The sequence below is a fragment of the Coturnix japonica genome, chromosome 10, assembly GCF_054131305.1.
Source record: "Coturnix japonica strain WE chromosome 10, WE-NBRP24, whole genome shotgun sequence".
NCBI classification, from domain to species: Eukaryota; Metazoa; Chordata; class Aves; order Galliformes; family Phasianidae; genus Coturnix; species Coturnix japonica.
In genome coordinates this window covers 26,714,158-26,735,281 of record NC_140672.1, presented here as the reverse complement: position 1 = coordinate 26,735,281, position 21,124 = coordinate 26,714,158, and the positions used below count along the sequence as shown (strand labels likewise).

The following is a 21,124-nucleotide window of genomic DNA, read 5'->3' as shown; positions in this document are numbered from 1 at the left end:
TTTGCCTCTCATGAGGGATGTTGGCTCCAAGAGCCCCCATGGAGGTAGCAAAATAAAGGCAGTGTTTGTTAATAGGATCGGGGGATTAGATTAGGATTCAATCGATTGATAATGGGGATTTCTGTAGGCCCCATGGCAAGTGTAGCTGTAGCAGGGAGCTGCCTGGCAGCCACTTGGACTGCAGGAGGAGCGGTGAGCTGGGTGAGCTCTGGCTGGTGTTACTTGGTTCCCTCCCCAGAAGAGGAAAGGAAGGAAAGACTGTGCGGTAAGTCCTCAAATTCCCAGGCATCTATCTCAAGCAGTTTTTCTCTTCCATTTTTGACTGTTCAAGCAGGTCTCCCTCTCTGACCACATGCTGTCCCGCTCACAGTGCATCCTTGTGCTCCTCCAGTGCAAGCTGCATGATCCCTTGAGGCAGGCTCATAAGCAGCTCGTGACCCGAGTTCCAGTTCACATAGTTCAATTAAATCCCTATTAATCCTGCTCAGACCTAATTGACTTTCATTCTCATACATGTGCTTCTCTCTGCTTTAGAGATGCTCTCTGCTGATGTTCCCCACTGGCAGCAGCGGAAGAGCCAAGACTGTCTGTGAAGAGAACAAATACTTCCTTCTTGCTGCTCTGGAAGTTTTGAAGCCAAGATTCTTTCCCAGCCTGGTGTAAAAAACATGAAAAGAGCCCTTTGGTGCCTGGGTGCCAGGGAGGGTCAAGGCTCCGTGTGGTGATACTTAAGGAGAAAGCAATGAGGCTGTAGGAGGGGAGGAGGTGGTCGCTGCCTCTGTTCATGGAGGTAGTTCTTCCAGGAAGGTGTTCTGTTGCTCACAGCGTGTTCCTGCAGGGATCAAGATGACTGTATTGATTTTGTTTGCTTCTGAATCTCATGAAGCATTGGACTGACTGCAGCGAGGAAGTGGGATGATGAATGGAGAGTGCTGGCGTTTGGATCCTGGCTGCTTGTTTGGTGATGAGGTTGGCTGCCGGGTTTGGTGCTCTGAAAGGATCTGACCCTCCTCATCCTCAGACCAGAAGGGATGATTTGGCTGGGGCCGTCCCACAAGAGATACGGAAGCAAACCAGTGTCGGCTTTGGTGTGTCTGAAACTGCTGCTGACTGCAGGGCAAAGGTCCTGCTCTCCTCCAGTACCTGTAGCTTGTGGCTTTGAGCAGTTCTTCTAAGTTTATGGAGTGGTTTTGTGGCTTTTGTTAAGTGGATCAGAGCAGTCGCTGGTCAAAACGTCCCTTGTTTGGGCTGGCAATTACAGGGTGATGATCCTGTTGGTTTCACATCTCTTCCTTTAAATTCAGCTGCTTTTCCCATCTTTCATTCTTGGTCTTCCCAACTTCACCGCCCACCCCGGTCTGTCACCACACATCAGTGCTGTGCAGTCCCCACCTCTGGTGATGTTCACTTCCTTCCCCTCAGCTTGTGGGGTTTCACTCGGAGCCTGAAGGCCCTTGTGTGCCTCTGGAGCTTTCTGTACCCTGTGTGAACAGCAGCTGGCTGCAGCCAAAGGCCCTCAGACTGCAGCTGAAGCAGAGCCCAGTTGATTCCTGCACAGCCTGGGTCCAACCCACCTGCCAAACACAGAACCATGCTGCTGTGTGAGAGCCTCCAGGCCAGAGAGAAGGATCCCAGCATTAGTCCCCCCGCTTGGCAAGCCTAAACCAGCCCTAAGCTCATAACCATGGGTTCCTGATGCTGGCCATGCTAATTGCTTGCTGTCACACCCACACTCTTTGCATGTCTGCCAAGCTCAGTGATTGTAAAATGATAGAATTCCTGAGCTGGAGGGTCCCTGCGAGGACCACTGAGTCCAGCTCCTGGCTGCACGCTTCAATGGCTCCAGGTGGGGATGGCAAAAAGCTGCTTGAGTTCCTGAAAAGATCAGAGCAAAGGCTCTGCTGCATCTGTCTGCGACTCAAATACCACCACTGTGTTATTCATAATAATAATTCCTACAAATATAGTTGGAATTTGCAGCGAGCAAAGCGCAGCTCACCTCAGGAACAGAATCAAAGGCTGGCACAGTCTGGAGCACACAGCTCTGCCTGTTTTGCTGTTGCCTGGGAAGATTGCAGCTTGATGACATCCAACAGCAAAGCAGTTCTCCTTCAGCAGGTATCTTCTGAACTCACAAGCACCTCTGCACTGCAGAGCAGCCCTGTGTTTAACAAGGCTGTCCATCATTCACACTGCTTTCAGATCTGACATTCCTCTCCTAGCACCCAGGACCAATGCTTAGTCACTTCCCCGTGAGGAGGAATGACTTAGCATTAGGTAGTAGATGAGAAAAGGATTCTTTCCTATGTTGCTCCCTTATAAGCTCAATAACCACATGCTGCACGTGGGTAACAAGAGCCAAACAGGAGCCGTTCCATCCCAGACTACACCTGCAGATGTCTCCACAAGGTCTGTCTGAAGAGTCTCACAGCTGAAGGTCCTGGGACTGCTCTTCCTCTCTCCAAACACACGGTAGCTGAGGAAAGCTCCCTATTAGCTGAAGAGACCAATTTCAGGACCTTCGCTGACTGGAGGAGCCACTGTGGGACACAGGTGTCCCCTCCCACTCACCCTCTCTCCACAGCCGACCATGGCGCAGCTCTTGAAAAGATGACGGAGCTGTCTAAATCAAACCCTAGCACTGACTACATAAACAAATACATGGACTAGCTGCATGAAGAGCAAGCAGCAGACATTGCAACAGCAGGTCAAATGCAACCTCAAAGATTTACTAACGAAGAGTCAAAATGCTACATTTCCATGGGAAGCCTAAAACGGATCAACTCAGGTGTGACAGTGGCTCCCACGGCGGTTCTGCTCCACACATTGCTGGTGCACTTGCTAAGACACCTCATCTTTGTCTTTGGACACTGGGAAAAGGGGAAAACATTTTGCTACTGGTATGTCATTCTTGGGAATGGGAAAGAAAGTGAGTGTGGGACTTGGGTCACATCACTGCAGCCTATGGAGAGCCCCTGGGGTGTGTAGCTGCCCTGCAGCACCGCACTGCCGCTCCACTGCTCCAACAACACCTACAGCAGCTGTGCACATAAAGATGGCAGACTACAGGGAGTGCCATGCGGGTGCTGCAGGGCTTCATCCCCTAAGCCCGCAGTATCAGCAGTGCCCAGCTGGCTTTGCTGCACAGCCTTATCACCTGAGAGTCTGCAGACTTGGGGGAAAAGCTCAGCAGCTGCGCAGCTGCCGAGGTTCCATGCCATGCCCCGGCCTGCACACAGCCCGGCTCTCCCTGCTCTGCTCTCCCAGTGTTTCCCGCAGCCCCTGTGCTGTGACCAACACAAGCGGGGCTCGGGCCCAATGCCCGCTCACATCCCCAGCAGGCAGAAATAGCACACGACAGAAACCCAGCCTACCTGCAACCCCCAGCAGCAGTTCAGTCCTTCATTTCTACACTTGTGCTTTGTAACACCAAACCAATAACGACAGGACGAGCATCTCTTTGAGTCATTTTATAAAAGTATTTGACTTACAGAGATATTGTTACAGTTTCCTGAGTACTGGAAATTACAATACAAGGAAATTTCCACAATTAACTTCATACAGTATTTTACCATCCAGTGCTGCTGATCCCTGTTCATGTCCTTGTTCAATAGAGCAATACACAAACAGTGATGCTGGAAGAAAATGAAGACACCACAAGAATCAGGGGCTGGAGATACCAACAGAACCATGAGCTGAATTCACAGACAGAGCGCAGCATGTCAGAATGATGCAAACAAGACAACTTTAACAGGCTTTTCTTTTTCAAGTTTTCTTTTCTTTTTCTGGAATAGAAACACATTAAAATATCAGCTCCCACTGCTTGATCAGATGAAGACATGACGCATTTACTGTGCAGCTTCATATAGGAACACCTGAGCTACCTGGAGCAATAAGGCTTTGTTAATTCGTCCATCAGCAGCTCAGCAGCTCATTCAGTTTTTCATGTCATTTTCATAAGGCAAACAATGAAACAGAAGTTACTTTCATGTTTGAGAATTGGGATTAGTTGGCAGCTACATACGAGTATGTATTTGTTATGCAGTATGAATTTACACAGACCAGGTTGCTCAAGCAGTGCTGGGAGCAGTAAAGTCATTCATCTCAGCTGGAAGTCCAATATTACCTGGGGTAGCAGATGCTGTGGGGTTATCCACAGCATCCACGGGATGTTTCCTCCACATCCCCATTAAGAACAGCAAAGTGCACCAATGGTTCATAGGAACAACGTTTTATTTCTACAGAACATGCTATAGAAAAACCAACAGACTTGTTGGCTTACAAAGCAAAACGTGTAAGTAAACATTATTTCAGACTTCAAGAACGTCGCCAATTGAACACACTGGCAGGTTTACTTTCCTCTTTGGCCAAATGCAGCATTTCACAGACTGCTTTTCCCAGCTGACTCTTTGTTTGCGGTACATTAAAGTAAGTTCTGGTGCTTGGGATATCCAGCCCACTTTCCCCATCCAATACAGCATGAAAGACACAAACACGCCACTTAAATTAAAGAAAGAAAACATGGAGTAAGTGGAATCCGAGACTGCAAAAATATATACAAGCATTTATCTTTTTCCTGAACTAAACATTTCAGCCATAAAAATATTCAACAGCTTTACCCTATAGAACTAGGGCTAAGGCTATTTCAATTAGAACTGCTTTGTGTTTTAAAAATATAGGGCTGAAAGCCTTTTGGGTGATACTTATACATCCACGGCATGTCTAGGTTCCCTACGTGAATCATAAATCATTATGCAGAACACAAACTAGTTGTCTTAGCTTAATCTTGCATTATCCTGTTTAATTTCATCTCTCCTGTAAATATGTTAGATAACTAGATTTCACTGTAACTATTAACATAAACAGAATATTCATAAGGCTTTTTTCTTCTCCTTCTGAGCTGTATATGGTAAAATACCCATCCAGTGCTTTGGAATAGGCAGATCTTCTTCCTAGTAAAACTGTGAAGCAAGGATAGCTTTCACCGCCAGCGAGAAGGTTTCTGAAAGTGCTCGGTAGAAATCCAGAGTTTCCATGGATAAAACCTCAGGATAACATCCATTTACTTACACGCAACTATTGTTAAACAATCCAAGTCAAGTCTACTTTACTATGAAGTGTGCAACAAGCAGAAGAAGCGAAGAACATCACGCTGAGTTCACATTCTTCAAGGTGCAAATCCCAGCTATTCCTGCCCAAAACCTTCAGTTTCTTCAGTTGCAAATAACAGCTTTTCCTTCAGCTGCTCATAATTCTTATAGGCTGGAAGGTCCAAGCGATTGAAACTGAAAACAAAGAGAAACCTTAAGTATTGAACAACAGTTTAAACCACCAAATATCCATTAGGAACACAGGCATATGAACTGTCCTGTTCAGAAGGAAAACTGCATTTGTACCCTCTAAAACACCTGTATCTTGACATGCACTTGTCTATGAAAGTGAGAGTTAAAGCACAACAAGCACCTGAGCAGCGATAACTCTCCATAACTGGCAATGTATTTAGTAACAAGTCTCACCTAATCTCTCTTCTGTATCTGAAACTTAAAATCTGAGCATCTTCACAAAGCACCAGCGTAACTGAGAAACTGAGCTGAAGCTACATTTTCTCCAGCCAAGAGGGAGCCTGAGCATGGCTATTTATTTTCATTGCCAAGATCGAGCGTGGTGATAATGAAAGATCAATCCCAAACTCTTTAAAAAAAGGACAACCTTAAGTACTAAAAGTAGCTTTACGTTTTTAGTGATGTGCAGATCCATGGCGTTTACAATGGAATCAGCTCCACAACAAAACTGCTTTTCAGAAGTTCAACTATTACTCAGCAGAGCTTACTGCCATAGCCCAGTGCTTTGCTTTCACACAGTCTCAGACACTTCCATATCACACCCACTTCCTAAAATCTCAAAGTAGATTTCCATCCATAAGAACAGAACCACAGCAGAGTTTGATCCTTTGTACTTACCAGGTGTGACTTCCAGGTAACCAGTTTTCCTTTCCAACTTTCTCAAGGCAAAATTTTTGGGGTCTGTTGCTCCCTGTACAAAAATCAAACAATGAATTCTTAGGTCTAACTGCCCGTGTATACCAGTAGGTAATACATGAACACAGCGCATGAAAACAAGACTATAACTACTTGCAGAGCACAAAGACATTTGTCTCTCACTACATCCCTCTGAAGAAATCCACGTAGTGAAATGCATCAATATGAAGCGGTTTTCAAAGAAACTCAACCACTGAATCACATCGTTGGTTTGGTACTGGAAGGAATCTCTGGAGTTTACCTAGTCCTGCCACTCTGATCAACCAAGGATACCCAGAGCAGGCTGCCCTGCCAGGACCACGTCGAAACCATGGATCAAGTCACTGATGCAAGGCGTGTTCACATTCCATCCATCCCTTTTTCTATCATAGCTCTACCAATATGCAAGACTCAGATTCCATATAAATTCATTAAAAAATACCCTTAAACACACAGCTTGGTCCTTATTAAGAAAAAAGGAAATAACATGAGCATAAAATGCATTAAAGAGGGCTCGTTACCCGTGAGGTCAGCAAATCCTCCTACTGGTAATCTGCACGTTCCAGTAACAAACTGTAGAAATCTCATTCTCTTCTCATTATCTATTTATTTCCCAAACTGAAAAATAATAATTAACATTGATGTCAAGTTTAATATTGAAATGTTCACTTCCCCATCCCCCATGGGACAGCTGGATTAGCAGTTATCATTTACATTTACATGCTACTTATCTGTTGAGTAATTCTGACTATTGCTCATTAAGCTGTTGCTGCGTTCTTGTGTGGAAAAAAGAAGTCTACAAACCTGCCAGAACCACAATATCTGTCTGCAGGTTCTGCTATCATGCCGGTAGATGGTATTGCCTCTGCCAGTCATTCAGATCAATTTCTTGAATTCCACACAGGAGCACCTTTAGGGAAGAAAAATTTCATAAACATGGAAACTACAAGCTACTACTTTGCTTCTACAGCAAGACTATTGTACTGAAATACTACTGTACTTCAAAGCACCCGCAATCACAGTACGCTTGGTTTTAATATTAAACTCTGAAACTTCCACAGCAAGTAATAACATCCGTGGCAACAAAGAAGATACACCAGTCATGAAAACGAATGCATTTAGACATATAAACCATACTTTCTCATTGCCTAACCGTACAATTCTGTGCTAGAAATACGATGTTCTGCTGCAGAGTATAATTTGGAGAGACCAAAAGCAGCTAAAACCTGCTCCACTCTGTAATTTGACCATCCGCTGATATTTGTTTCTTATCTCCCTTGCTTTCCAGTCACTCACTCTTTAGACACACGCAAATCACATTGTCAAGGACTACAAAAACACTGTCAGCCAAAAAATTTATGCTGGCAGAATCTTAACATTAGAAATGTGTCTAAATTGGTTGCAAAGAAGAAAGTGAAGAACAACACAGTAACCAAATACTACCTGATACATAAGGCTTCTCTCACACATCCTGAAAGCAGAACCACCAGCCTTAATGAACTCTGCTCTTCAGACTCTGACTGAAATTCAAGTATTACATGTAGCAGCCTGGATCTGACAATAGTCTTTTACCTCCAGCTCCTTAGCATCAAAGGACCGCAGATACTGCTGGGGCAGAATTTCATTGAAGCCTTCAAAAGAAGCTTGTGTCTGTTCCTCAGCGCCTCAGGAAACTCTCCATTCTGCTACCAGCCTGGAAAAGACACAGAAGGATCATTTAAAACGGGCTACGCTAACCCAAGTTCATCTTTGTTAGTTTGTTTTGAAATGAACCGTAAGCTGTGTTAAGAAAAATGCTGGAAAGTTCTGGGGATAGAGCACTGTGTAACTGTATTCTAATTGTGTTCCCAACCTTCACCCTGCACAAACAATTTTAAGTTAAAACCCTATGTTTCCAACCACTCAACTATGGAAAGCATTTTAGGCTCCAATAGCAGGCAGCATCTACTCACTGTTGATATTAATGAGAGCACAGGAGTCCCTTGCTACCCGGAGGAAGAAAAAAATGCAGAGCTATATTCATCTAATATGTTCCATACTTGTTTCTGTTAATCAGGAAACTTTGCTCTGTGGTAGAAACTCCACTCTCCATTAAGAAAAGGGAGAAAAGCAGGCAGGAGACGCAAAGAACCTGAACCCAGGGAGAAGCAGATATTATGCTGAATTCAAGCCTAACCTGTCAGGAGAACTGGAATCGAAAGGAGAGATGAAACTCTGGGGAACGCAACACAGGACACAGAGTGTGACAAAAGAACATTGCTTAAGCTGGAATACGAGCTCTCCCTGGCTTCCTCAAAACCAGAAGAGAATGGTCTTCTGCAGGTACTCTCTCCTCTCTATCCCAATGAGTATTTTGCACAACTGCCAATGCCAATACGTTCCTTCTGCAAATGTCGCTGTTTCTGTGAAACCTTTCCAGATGACTCGTGACAAAAGCAATTTCTACTCCCTCATCCCTCAAAACCCTCCCACAAAGAAGCCTTCACAGATCAGATGGTAAGAAAGAGGGAATTCTACGGCCACAGCAATAAAGCGTGCAAAAAAGCAACCAACACAACCACGCCAAACCGCAGCCCGGACTCGTCCCGCTCACTGCAATCCAGACCCACTCCATCCGTACAAACCTTCATCCATGCCCACTGCCCCAGCCCAACACGGCACCGAGGTGTGCGGATCCATCGGCACCAATTCCAGCAGGGAGTCCTCATTCACAGCCCCGGAACAACAAGCACACCAACACGGCCGGGGCCGGCTCAGGCTCTGCCTCCAGGCTTTTGGGGCCGGCCGGGTGACTCCGCAGCACAGTGAGACCGTGGAGCCGCCCGGGCGCCGCCTCTGGGTGCCGGCAGCGCTGCGAGCTCCTCCCCCGACAGCCCCTCCGTGCCCCCGCACCGAGGCCCGACCCCGTTCGCAGCACAGAGCCCGCTCCTCCCGGCCCCGCTCATGGCCGCCATGCCGCCATGGCCCGGAAGTGCTCTCCGCCGCCTGCAGGAAGCACTTCCTGTCACTGTCACCTGGCTCAGGCCGGGCTGGGGCCTGGTGGGGGGGGGGCGGCTGCCAGAAAAGGACCCAAAATTCACGTCTCGTTCCATGTCTTTCCTTTCACTTTCCCTCCTTTACATTCCCTTCCTTCCTTCCTCGCCCTCGTCCCCTTCCCTTCACCACCTCCCTGTGTCCATTCCAGTGCCTGGCCAACTGTTCTGACCAGTAATACCTCGTAGTGTCCAGCCTGAATCTCCCCTGTTGCAGCTTGAAGCCATTCCCTCTGGTCCTATCATTAATGACACGAGAGAAGAGGCCGAGCCCCAGCTCACTACAGCCTCCCTTCAGGAAGTTAGAGAGAGCAATGAGGTCTCCCCTGAGCCTCCTCTTCTCCAGGCTGAACATTCCCAGCTCCCTCAGCCGCTCCTCATACGGCCTGTGCTCCAGACCCCTCACCAGCTTTGTTGCCCTCCTCTGAACACGTTCCAGGGCCTCCATGTCTTCCTTGCAGTGAGGGGCCCAAAACTGAACACAGCACTCGAGCTGCGGCCTCATCAGTGCTGACAACAGGGGGACAATCACCTCTCTGCTCCTGCTGGCAACACTGTTTCTGAGGCAGGCCAGGATGCAGTTGGCCTTCTTATTATACAGCAAAGGAATCTCCTGAAAAGGAAACCAGAATATCTGGCAACATGAAACAAAGTTCGGATTCATAAAAGACTGGCAGCAAGGCCTGAATCTCTTGTGTAATCTGTTCTTGATGTATCACATTAGCACTAGGTGGAATGCAGAAGCTTCCTGAGATGTGATAATCAAAACTTAGTCCAATGCCTTAAAAAAAGCCTTTAAGAGATTACTCCTCCTTGTCTGTTTAAAATAAACTTAGGTAGTACAAAAGGTTGGAAAATTTTTGGACAACTCCCCAGGGCCGGGGTTTGGAAGGCCGTATTGACGAGAGTCAATCAAGCTCCGGCTGCAGACGTATATGTGTGTGCCAGTTCTTTAACACAGTAGGAATCACAACTTGCTGCATGATCAAAATTCTACATATGCTACTCCTGAACCCCAATTACTTCCAGCAGTGTTAAATTACCCCTGATCTCAAAGCAGAACAAAACAACAAAATGCCACACCAATACTGAATACATAGAAACAAACAACTCCTTGGGCCTCAAGGGGAGGCTGATGCACAGGCCACGGCTGCCAGCGTGCAGCTGGGCTTCCCAGGGCAAACAGCAACACACGGTGCATCAGAAGCTGAAGGAGCCCTCAGGGAAGAGAGGCCAACTCAAGGGGCTGAGCACGGGACACCCTTCTTCCTGACGGGCTGCTTCCCCTCCTCTGGTTTCTTTCTGTCAGTCCTCAGAGAGCAAGGAGATGCTCACAGCCTGTCACCAGCACTTACGGGTTGGCTGAAAGGCCACAGGTTGGGAAGACCAACAAGGAAACAGTGGAAAACATGCACCATGTCAAGGTAGAGACGTGAAGCTGACCGCTTCATCGCCCTGTGATTGCCAGCCTGAGCGAGGGACGTTCTGACCAGCTACTGAAAGAGGCAGCACCAGGTTTAGAAAGTTCGCTTCAATTTTATTGCGGACAAGAAGATTTGGCTTCTATTTATTACCCCGCCCACACCCCAAAATGAAACCCCAGTGCCCAGGATTTCCGCTTAGCAATCAGTCACTCAGCCTCCAGTCAGACCCAAGGAGAAGCCTGACCATGGGGCTACGTCACCTCCTCCCTCTCCAGTCCCAGCCAGCCCTATTTCAGCCTAACCCTACACCAGGCCTGGACCTCAAGAGACACACCCTGAAGGAACGCAGCGTCTCCAGCTCTTGCCATACACCAAGTCCTGCCTAGGTGAAGCCCTCTTTGCTTCTAACGCAGCACAAGCCCTTCCTGTCCAGTTCACTTCCATCATCTCCACCGTCCATGACAGGGAAAGCACAGCTGTGCCAGTAAACTGGACTGTTGAGTCAGCAGCTTTTAGTGCCACCTCCGAGGAAGCGCTGCAGGTGGTTCTGCTGTCCTTTGTAGCTTCTTGCTCAAGCCCTCATCATTGCTTTCTGCTTTCCTTCTCGGCTTTCTTCCTCAGCTGAGTAGCGCTTGCCTTGCCTCGGCAAGCTTGCTGCAAGAGGGAAAAAAGAGGCACTATTTCACTCACGCACGCTGCCAGCACAGGCTGACTTAGAGAGCTGCTCGCAAGATATCCCTGGGCTACAGACCCAAGAACAAGGAAGGACACAAAACTCACATCTGCATTGTCTGTTACCGCATGCCAAGGAAGAGTCCTCACACTCGAGCACTGCCCCACTTGCAGCTGAGGGGAGGAGGAGCTGGAAAGGACAGGTGGACAGAAAAGAAGGGAAAAGCTGAAGAGGCAAGAATCAACTTCTCCCCGAGGCAGATCACACCTTTGTGGCCACTCTTTTAGGAATGCTCACCATTCCTAATCCTAGCGTTAGCAAGATGAAAATTCACCACCTACCTTTTCACGCTCCTCGGGTACGCACTGAGGGCCGTGCCGTGGCTGTGCTGCACAACACCAGTGACTGAAAGAAAGCACGCAGAGAGCGGATCTGTTGCAGACAGAGCCAGGAGCTGTGCTTGAACAACGCTTACGGTAAGGCATGCCTACCTTGCCATGGCCACACTTTGGGAGCTCTGGGACACAGCCACGTGTTGCTCTCCTGAGTCCCAGCTCCATTTCTCAGCCACTCACGCTCTGCTCCTCCATGTTTTGCAAAGGAAAACTCCCAAGAGGGAAATTCAGTTCATCGCAGATGACATCAAACCTCTGCTCTCAGGGCAGTCGCACTCATTGCTCGGGGTGAGCAACCAGCTGCGTGCTTACCCAAGGAGCAGCGGTTACTTTGACTTGAGCGTAGCAGCCAATGCCTGACTGTAAGTACGAACACTAACCTATGGCTAACTCTAAAATAACAACAGAAACCTATGCCTAACCCTAAAGAACAAACAGGAACCTATGCCTAACTCTAAAGAACAAACAGGAACCTATCCCTAACGCTAAAACTAAACTGAACGCTTACACTAACCTAACACTACCATCAACAACAAAGAACAGAACAAGCACCTAACTCCAACAGGGGGAAGAAGGAACTGGGGGCCCACAGAACCGGAGGAGCAACAAGGAGGAGGAGAAGAAGATGTTAAATAATGCCACCCAGCTAACGCTGGGGGCAGGGGCCGCGCAGCAGGAAAGGAGTCGAGTGCCTGGACCAGTGATGGTGAAGCTGTGACCATGCCAACGCGGGGCCTGGCACGGTGGTGTGGTGCCAGGCCAGCTATGCCGCGGGCGGATCCACATCCATGGGCTCCTCTGGAGGGGGATCCACCTCCATCGGTTCCTCTGGAGGGGGATCCACCTCCATAGGCTCCACATGGGTGGTGGTCACGGGGCTGGTCCAGGCACGATGGAATATGGCTCTCTTACCCCTCCTCTGCCTGGTGGTCATGGCGGGCCCCCTCCTCCTTCTCACTCCTAGGGCCCCCAGCTCCATCCTCCCACCTGAAACAGGGAAAACTTCTACCCTAGCCCTCTTAGCTGCTGACATGGCTGCTAACTGCCACAGCTGTCAGAGGCGAGTGTGTTGCGCGCGGCAGCGGTGACCAAGGTGACATGGAGAGGGTTCTAAAATGGCGGCTGCACTGCTGGCACTGACGTTCCACATAGGATGAGGAGGGGGCGGGAGGGCAGGGCACGACACGGGAGCTCCAAGGCGCTCCCTGTGCCCAGCGGGCAGCCCTTCTCTCTGGCCAGCAAGAAGTCACAGAAGAGCCGGCCCCAAGAAAAGGGCCCTCAGCCTCCTTCACTCTCCTTCACTCCCCTCCTTCACCCTCCTTCACCCTCCCCCTTCTTCCACAAGGGAATCTTTTTGGGCTGCCATACTGTCGTGGTTTTGTATTTTTTTCTATTGGTATTCACAGTATCACAGTATCACAGTCTTGTGCGGGTTAGAAGGGACCTTAGAGATTATCGAGTCCAGCCCCCGGGACCCAAAATTAACGTCTTGTTCTGTGTCTTTCCTCTCGCTTTCCTTCCTACCCCTTCCCTTCCTTCCTCACCCTCGTCCCACTCCCCTCCCTTCCCTTTGCTTTCTGGCCACCCTCGCTATCCAGCTCTGCCCCGGAGATGCCTCCAGCAGCTCATCTCCACAGGCAATAAATGCTCGCGCTGTGTTTCTTCGGACGTGCGGATCACAAACTCCATCAGCACAAAGCAGTTACAAACAGGTGACCGTCCTTTCCCATCCCCTGCCGGTTTATGCAGAGCAACACAGTGCGCCCGGCCCTTGGGCTGGGGGTCCTGATGGTGCTGGGGCTGATGGTGGCTGAGGCCGTGAGCAGCCAAAGGAACAACCAGGACAGCTGCCAGCCCTGCAGTGAGACACGGCTCCCTCTGGAGCACCCCGATGGAAGGTTGTGCTGCCACAGCCACCCAGATGGAAGGGCTCAGTCAGTCCGTGCCCAGCACACAGAGCTCCCTGGAACTGGCGTCCTCCCCCCTGAGAAATATCCAGCAGTGGATATTTCTCCTTAAGTCCTTTGTGATGAAATCAATGAACCATCCCTTCCTTCTCCTGCTGCCTCCAGTTGTCACCTCTGTGGGATGGAACAAGGTTTAGGGTGGACTTTGAGCTCTATATGTCTTGGGGACCGACTGGGCTCCTGGGACACATACCCACAGCAGCGCTCTGTGCCTTCATTTCCCTCTTGGCAGAGCAGCTCCTGCCCCCCTCTTCTCCTCCAGCTTCTTTCATTGCACACATGTCCCCAGATCTGCCTCTGCAGCCGTAAACCTTCCCAGAGAACTTGTTCTCCCATAGGGCAGACACAGTCACCCTCCTCACTACGAAGCAGCTTCAGGCTGGCTGCTCTCAAAGAAACAGAGATTTCAGCCTCACCCCATCACAACGCTGACCGTTTCCACAAAGGAGAATCACCTTCTCAAGAGGCTCCAACTGTGCTCATGTACACAGTGTCACCAGTGGACCAGTCACCCCAGAAGTTGCCAAAGTGTGTGGTGGGACAACTCACATGGTCTGGTGATAAGGAAAAGAAACTCTGGTCCTTCTACCCTGGTCCTGATGCTCCCTGAAAGGGGCTTCCATGCAATGCTCTACAGAGGCAGAGGACTTGCTACATTTAGAGGTGCAGAAAAACCTTTTTCTCCCCGGCTTCCCTCTTGGGACCAGTGACAACTTCTGCTAATGGAGAATGCATTGCAAGAGACCCTGGGCCACCTCCGCGGCCTGAGACCACCACAATTAAACAGTGTCACACCAACAGTGTAGGACATTGTTCTGTGATTTCCCCACGCTGGTACCCACAAACACCTATCCACACACACACACACACGATGCTTTGGGTTTGGTTTAAAGGAATCAGAAACAGCTTCTAGGCTTTAAACAGCAAATAGCCCTTAACAATCTGCAGACCCTGTAAGTCTCTCTCTTAAGTGCACCACTGCACCAGATTTGTACCCAGAGGACTGAGAGGAGTCAGCCTGGGAGGCTGATGGACTGATGTTCAAGACAGTAGGCAAGTGAGTGACAGAGACCATCACTGCACACGTCACCTTTCCAGTGGCACTGGTTTTCCTGGCAGCTGCTCCCGGGGCAGAGTAACAGCCCAGCAGGGACCTGGGATCAAGCTGTGCCACCAGACCTTACAGGGAGCTCAAAAGAAGCCAGGAGGGGAGTATTGCATGGGCAGAGCTTCCTGCTGATGCCAAAGGCTGGCACAGTCTGGAGCACACACCTCTGCCTGTTTGGCTGTTGCCCAGGCAGAGTGCAGCTTGATTACAAAATCACACAGAATCACAGAGTTGTAGGGGTTGGAAGGGAACTCTAGAGATCATCGAGATCATCCAACCCCCCTGCCAAAGCAGGCTCCCTACACCACATCACACAGCTCGGCATCCAGGCGGGTCTTGAATATCTCCAGAGAAGGAGACTCCACCACCTCTCTGGGCAGCCTGTTCCAGTGCTCCGTCACCCTCACTGTAAAGAAGTTCTAAATATGATAACGAAATACAAGATAACACAGTATAATATAATTGAGGCTAACAAATCAAACAAACAGGGAATGAGAGAGTCCCCGAAAACCGAGAGGCCGACTGTGAACTCTAGGTGACATGGCTGGAACGCTTCCCACTCTCCGAGAAGTTGGAGAGAAGAAGGAGGGCACTCCAGCCTGGGAACGAGATTATACAGCGTCCTGGTCCCGTGACTTATCATTACCCCTGTTGTTCTCTGGGATATGTAGTCTTCTTCTGTGGACTGCACATTCAATACAAGTATCCATACTTTACATGATGTTATGATGTGGAATACTGAGAGCAAAATTACAACATTACAAAACCATGACAGCCACATCAGCCCCACAGAAGCTCCTGCCCCATAGATCAGACCCACATCTGCCCCACAGAAGCTCCTGCCCCATAGATCTGACCCACATATGCCCCAGAGCAGCTCCTGCCCCATAGATCTGACTCACATGTGCACCAGAGCAGCTCCTGCCCCAAAGATCTGATCCACACGTGCCCCATTGCATCTCCTGCCCCATAGATCTGCCCCACAACAGATCCTGCCCCATAGATCAGACCGACATCTGCCCCACAGCAGATCCTGCCCAATTGATCTATCCCCCATCAGACCCACGGCAGCTCCAGCACCATAGATCCGACCCACATCTACCCCACAGCAGCTCCTGCCCCATAGATCTGACCCCCCTCAGCCCCACAGCAGCTCCTGCCCCATAGATCTGATCCACATCTACCCACCTTTGAAGTACTTTGGTCCATCTCTGCCAGTCGATCGCCGCAGCATCTGGTTGTCTCCTGCTCAACACTCTGTCCTACATCCCTCCTACACAGGCCAGAAACCATGGCACAGAAAGTATAAGGGATCCCCAAGGGTCTGAGGCGTCTTCCCTGCTGGAACAGCAATGGAGGACACAAGACCACAAGAAGCCAGATTCAGGCAGAGAAGCTTGAGGGTGCAGCCATCTGCATTAAGGTTGCTATGGTTTGGCGTTGCAAATACTACTCTGCCTGACTGGGGCAGGGCAGGCTTACGCAAGTGTTTAAGCAGACGTCTTTCTGGTCCTGTAGGAAGCAGCAGGTCTGAATTAAAAGGAGCAATGAGGCAAGGAGTGCCTTGAGCTTGTTTCCTAAATAGAAGGCAGTGTGGGACAATTTGAGGAACAGGAATTCACGTACTGTAATGCAGAGCACTGTTTTTGTCGCCTTCCAGCAGTCACCGATTAATGGAAGATTCTTGTCCTTCCCAGACTCCACTGTTGGTAACTCACATCTACAGCCTCTCTGGGCAGCCTGTGCCATTGCCTCACCACCCTCTGTCTGAAAAAGTTTCCCCCTAGTACCTAACCTAACATGTAGCCTAATTCTCCTCTCTTTATTCACAGGAGATGTGCTCTAGACCTCTAATTATCATTCTGACCTTCCCCTGGAGCTAATCCAGAAGCTCTGCACTTTTCTTGTGCTGTGGGCTCCAGATCTGGACACAGTACTGCAGATGGGGACTCATGAAGGCAGAGTGGAGGGGAGCAAGAGCCTACTTCTCCATGCTGCCACTTCTCTGTGGATACAGTTGGTCTTCCAGACTGCAAGCACACACTGCTGGTTCATGTCCATCTTTTTGTCCACCAGAACCTCCAAATCGTTCTCCACATTTCTTCCATGAGGAACAGCTCCATGATCTTCCCAGGCACAGAGGTAAGGCTCACTGGCCTGTAGTTTCCCATGTGATTTCCTTCCTGCCTTTCTAAAAACTGGGAGTGATGTTTCCCTTTTCCAGACCCCAGGGACTTCTCCTGCCTTCTTCTGACAGCCATGACTTTTCAAATACGGTGGAGAATGGCTGGGTGAGCATATCAACCAGCTCCCTCATGACTCTGGGAAGCACGTCATCCTGCCCCATGGACTTGGACATATCCAGTCTTATGAGGAGGTCTTGGACTTGCTCGTCTCTTACAGTAGGAAGGATTTTGCTCCCCTGGTGTCCACCTAAATGTTCAGAGACATGAATGTCATTCACTTTCTAGGCTCTTCCTGTGGCTCCTTAAAGTCCAAGAAGTCTCATTTTCAGCTCTCCTTACGCTTTTACCACACAAAGTAACCTGTTCCAGTTGCTTTCTCTTGTGGAAGGACAAAGAAGATTGACAGTGCACCATAAGTCAGAATATAAACTGCTGCTATACAGAAAATATTTCTGATTTCTTCAGTATTTGTCTGGAAGACAAAGCTCATAGAAAAATGTTCTAAAGTGTGAAGAACGAGCCCCTTTCAGGACTGAAAATGACTTCTGCTTTAGATGAATAACATGAATGTCTTACAGGCAAAAAATACTAATCTGGAAAATATGAAATAGGAGTCAGAAAAGTTCCTGATGAGCTGCACATGAAGAGTATGGCAGAGTTTCCTTAGGGTAAACATCTTCTTTATTACCCTACAGGAATGGGTAACAAGGGCAGGAGTATGGTTCATCATTCCCTTCTTAGTTTGATGGCAGCTCCCTCTTTGTGCTGGGAAGGTAAATAATGATGGGAGAGACCCCTGGGTTTTGGTGGGACATGAAATATCTGTGGTCACAGCAGGTATGTGTCAGCTGTCACAAGGCAGACATACACAGGTAATGCAGGGTAAATTAAACGAGAGCCTGTACAATGAATATGATTAAAAACTGTGTAATAACAGCTCAACAAGAAAACCACTTGAAAGAAAGCAGGGGATCTGGCAGTGTGAATATATGCTAATTATAGAATGGATATTTGGCTGACGTTAGTAAGAATGTGCAATGTGTAATTTTTATGTGTCAGATAAGTACAATAGGCTGTTTTCTATGTTTAAGAGACCCTGACACTTGGGTCTCCAGGCTGTCTCCCCAAGTTATTCCCTAGTGTGCTTCACAACACTAAGAATGTGTAACTGGATCATTCTCTTAGCCCTCTTGCGTTGCTAAGTGTGAGATCCTCTGTTCAGAATTGGATTAGCTATCAATGAGTGATGCACAGATGCTATGGCAGACCCACAGTCCTTCCACTTCTGCCCTCCTACTGCTGACCTGTGAGCGCAGATGTACTGTTCTATAAGATGCTTTAGAGAGCTCAGGCTTAGCCAGTTGCTGCACCCACAGAAAGGCAGAGGGAAGGGCTGAAAGTCTGTGGTGACAAAGCTGGGCTGCTGAGGGGCTGATTTTCAGTTCTGTCACAGAAATCCCAGGGCCATTTGCAGTCCTTCAGGCAACTGCCCATTTGTAATAGGCTGACAAACTTGCCTTGTGCGTCACATCTGTTCAGGCTGCAGAATTCTTGGAGCAGGGTTCATTTCCTATGGAGAAAACCTCACTCTGTTTGGGTCTCTCCCTTTGTACAAAGAAAGGAAAATGACAGCAATCAAAATGATAAACACAAACATAGGACCTTGCTTAGTTAGGATGTGTTTAACAGTCAACAGCAGTGTAACACTTATTCCTCAGGCAAAGAAAATAAGAAAACGAGCCATCTGGGCTTGTCTCTTCCCAGTTTTGAATGAGGCAACAGCATTAATCTTTTATTCCCTCCATTTTGGGCCTGGTAAACTTGGAGTTCTGAGAGATGTGGTTTTTGGTGAATAGATGTGGCCTTCAGTATTCTCCTTTTACTCCAAAGTCTGAATCTCTGCATATCCCCATATCACATTAATGCTTTCTTTCCCCCTCCCCCCTCCCAATAAATAAATAAATAAATAAAAACAAAAATTAATAATAATAAAAAAGCAAGCTCTCAGCTTATGAAGAAATAGCTGACAACAACCTTCTGGACAAAGCGTTTTTATGGAGTACAGTTCATATTTATAGGGAAAAAAGATCCAGAACTTTGTGCTCTGTAGTCTCCCAGTACCATATCCCACACATGCTAACACACCCTTAGGACAAAGATTACAACTGGAAATAATGCTGTGGCAGTTATCCTCCACCCTGATAAAACTTCATCCATTGATGAAAAAGGTGTGTTCCACAAACTAGTGCTCATGCCATGTGGTTCCTATCAGTGGGAGAAAGTAAGGGGGAAAGCTAGAAGGTACTGTTCACATTAAGGAAATACAAGAGAAGATTTTTTTGTTTTCCTGCACAGAGGTTGCCTTGCTTAAGCTTTATTCTACTATGGAGGAAATGCATACACTTTTCTTCCTCATTTTCCCTTGCTAACAGAGGGAAAAGTCTGACAAGAAGAGTTATTGTCACCTTCCTCATCCTTACTACTTGCTGACACTGGAGAAGAAAATCCTCTGGGGACTACATGGCTTTGTTTCTTGGCTGTCTACTGTGCAGTTGTCCCTTCTCTTCACTTTCTCATTTCCTTAAGGTAACATCAAGCTGATGTGTGCAGCCCACCAATAAAAGTCTGTGGAAGTAAGCCTTTCTCAGGAGGTGCTGTGCTACTGTCCTCACTCATTTGCAAAGTTCCCTCTCCATTCTTTAGCATAATCTCCAGGTGGGAATGGCAGGAGGCAGTTACAGAAGGAACTGCCAGACCCCAAAGCAGAGCTGGTGCAGGAGGGTACCACACAGCCATGACTTCAGGTTGGGAACTCAGAAGACCATCATACTTGAGCAAGGAAGAGTCCCTTTAAATAATGAGATGTGCAGAAACACCAATGAGTAGAGAAATAAAAAATCTAGCCTTTTCAGTTTATCATATTGGCTTATAAGTTGTGAGAAATCTATGCTAGTTCTTTGAGAGGGACAGATTTTGTTTCTCTACTTTTCAGCTTACATTTGCACCACTGAGTTACTGATGGAAAAGGAATGTTACTTATAACAAAGATAAGCTTTATCTACTGATTGCTTTAAATAAACCCTCATTCCTTTCAGCTTTCACAGCTTGTAGTCTGTTAATCCCGTCAATCATTGACTTTAAATGTAGGAAATATGTAGTAAATGCATGTCAAGCTCTCTCAGTGTGTGTCAGAGAATCCAGCCACAAGCCTAAGAACAAGTAGGGGCCCTAGCCTTAAAAGAAACTGGGGGTGGGGAGTCAAACCACATTTGGGCCACCACCACAATAAATAAAATCCAGGCAAAATATGGGTGAACCATGGGCTGACAGATCAGCCTCAAAGGGTTAAAGTAAAGGGGTCAGCCAGGTTGGATGGCCCTGTTCTAACCTGACCTGCTGGGTAGCAGCGCTCCCATGGCAGGGGTTGGGTGGGCCCTGAGGTCCCTTCCAACCCAACTATTCTGTGGTTCTATGATCCTTGAGAGCCCCTTCCAAATCGGGATATTCCGTGATTCAATCTCGTGTGCTGAGCGCTCCCTCTGCTGGCACACACACATAGCTGGATTTTTCCCTACTCAGGCTGGGAAAAAAACGTGCCAGTGGAGCTGATGAAATGAAAGAGGTCATCGAAACAGAGCCCGTGGGGACTTGAAGGCTGAGCTTACCTTTTCTTCTTGGTACAGTTAGCGATCAGCGTCGTTCATTACCTTCAGCACCATGCAGATAGCGCCTGTATTTTACACAGGCCTTAGAGCTGGTTTTCTTATTAACTGGAATGGCCAGTAAAAGAATCTGAAGTTTTTCTTCAGTTTCTGATAACAGGGCAACAAGTTTGTTTAGTCACTTCTTTTTTACAAAAGCTGTGACCTGAGGAACGGATTTATAAGCAGAGCATTTCTACACTCATGTAAAAATCCTGTGGAATGCAAATGTCCAGAAGAATTTTAGCACCCACTGTGGGGTTTGTCCTTCCAGTGCAGAGCAGACTGGCACATTGTTCAGCCTTGTCTGTTTAGAGCATAAAGTCCAAGAATGGCACCACATGAAAGTTTGTAATGCAAGGATCAAGTACACCTCATAGTCAGCACCATCAGCTCCCACAATATCCCACAGCACAGCACTGAGTGGAAGGTGGTGGGATACCTGTCTATGTTCCCATGATGCTGCCTCTAGGACACATGCTCATCCCTGGATAAGCAGTATAGCAAAAACACATCATCAGAAAACAAAGATTCCATCTTTCTGTTTTTCCTTGTCTATTGCTACTGAATTTCTTGTTCCATTGGGCTCGAATCCATAATGGCTTATATATGGATATGACA

General features: G+C 48.0%; 2 long non-coding RNA genes across 4 annotated transcripts in view; both read right to left on the bottom strand.

Annotated features, from left to right (window-relative positions):
• Positions 1 to 3,455: 3,455 nt before the first annotated feature.
• LOC146759547 (uncharacterized) overlaps positions 3,456 to 21,124 on the bottom strand; it is a 154,795-nt gene continuing 137,126 nt past the window's right edge. The window contains exons 2-7 of one of the 3 annotated variants that reach the window (XR_014932458.1): positions 7,590 to 7,710; positions 6,822 to 6,927; positions 6,539 to 6,635; positions 5,961 to 6,033; positions 5,071 to 5,285; positions 3,456 to 4,500 (exon numbers count right to left, since the gene is read on the bottom strand). This is a non-coding gene — a long non-coding RNA (uncharacterized LOC146759547). The remainder of the gene's footprint in view (positions 4,501 to 5,070; positions 5,286 to 5,960; positions 6,034 to 6,538; positions 6,636 to 6,821; positions 6,928 to 7,589; positions 7,711 to 21,124) is intronic. The other 2 variants (XR_014932459.1, XR_014932460.1) reach the window with 2 other exon arrangements.
• LOC146759556 (uncharacterized) lies at positions 10,566 to 11,736 on the bottom strand. Its single transcript, XR_014932452.1, has 4 exons — positions 11,638 to 11,736; positions 11,488 to 11,551; positions 11,225 to 11,335; positions 10,566 to 11,127 (listed from the first exon to the last, which is right to left on the bottom strand). It is a non-coding gene; the product is annotated as an uncharacterized LOC146759556 (long non-coding RNA).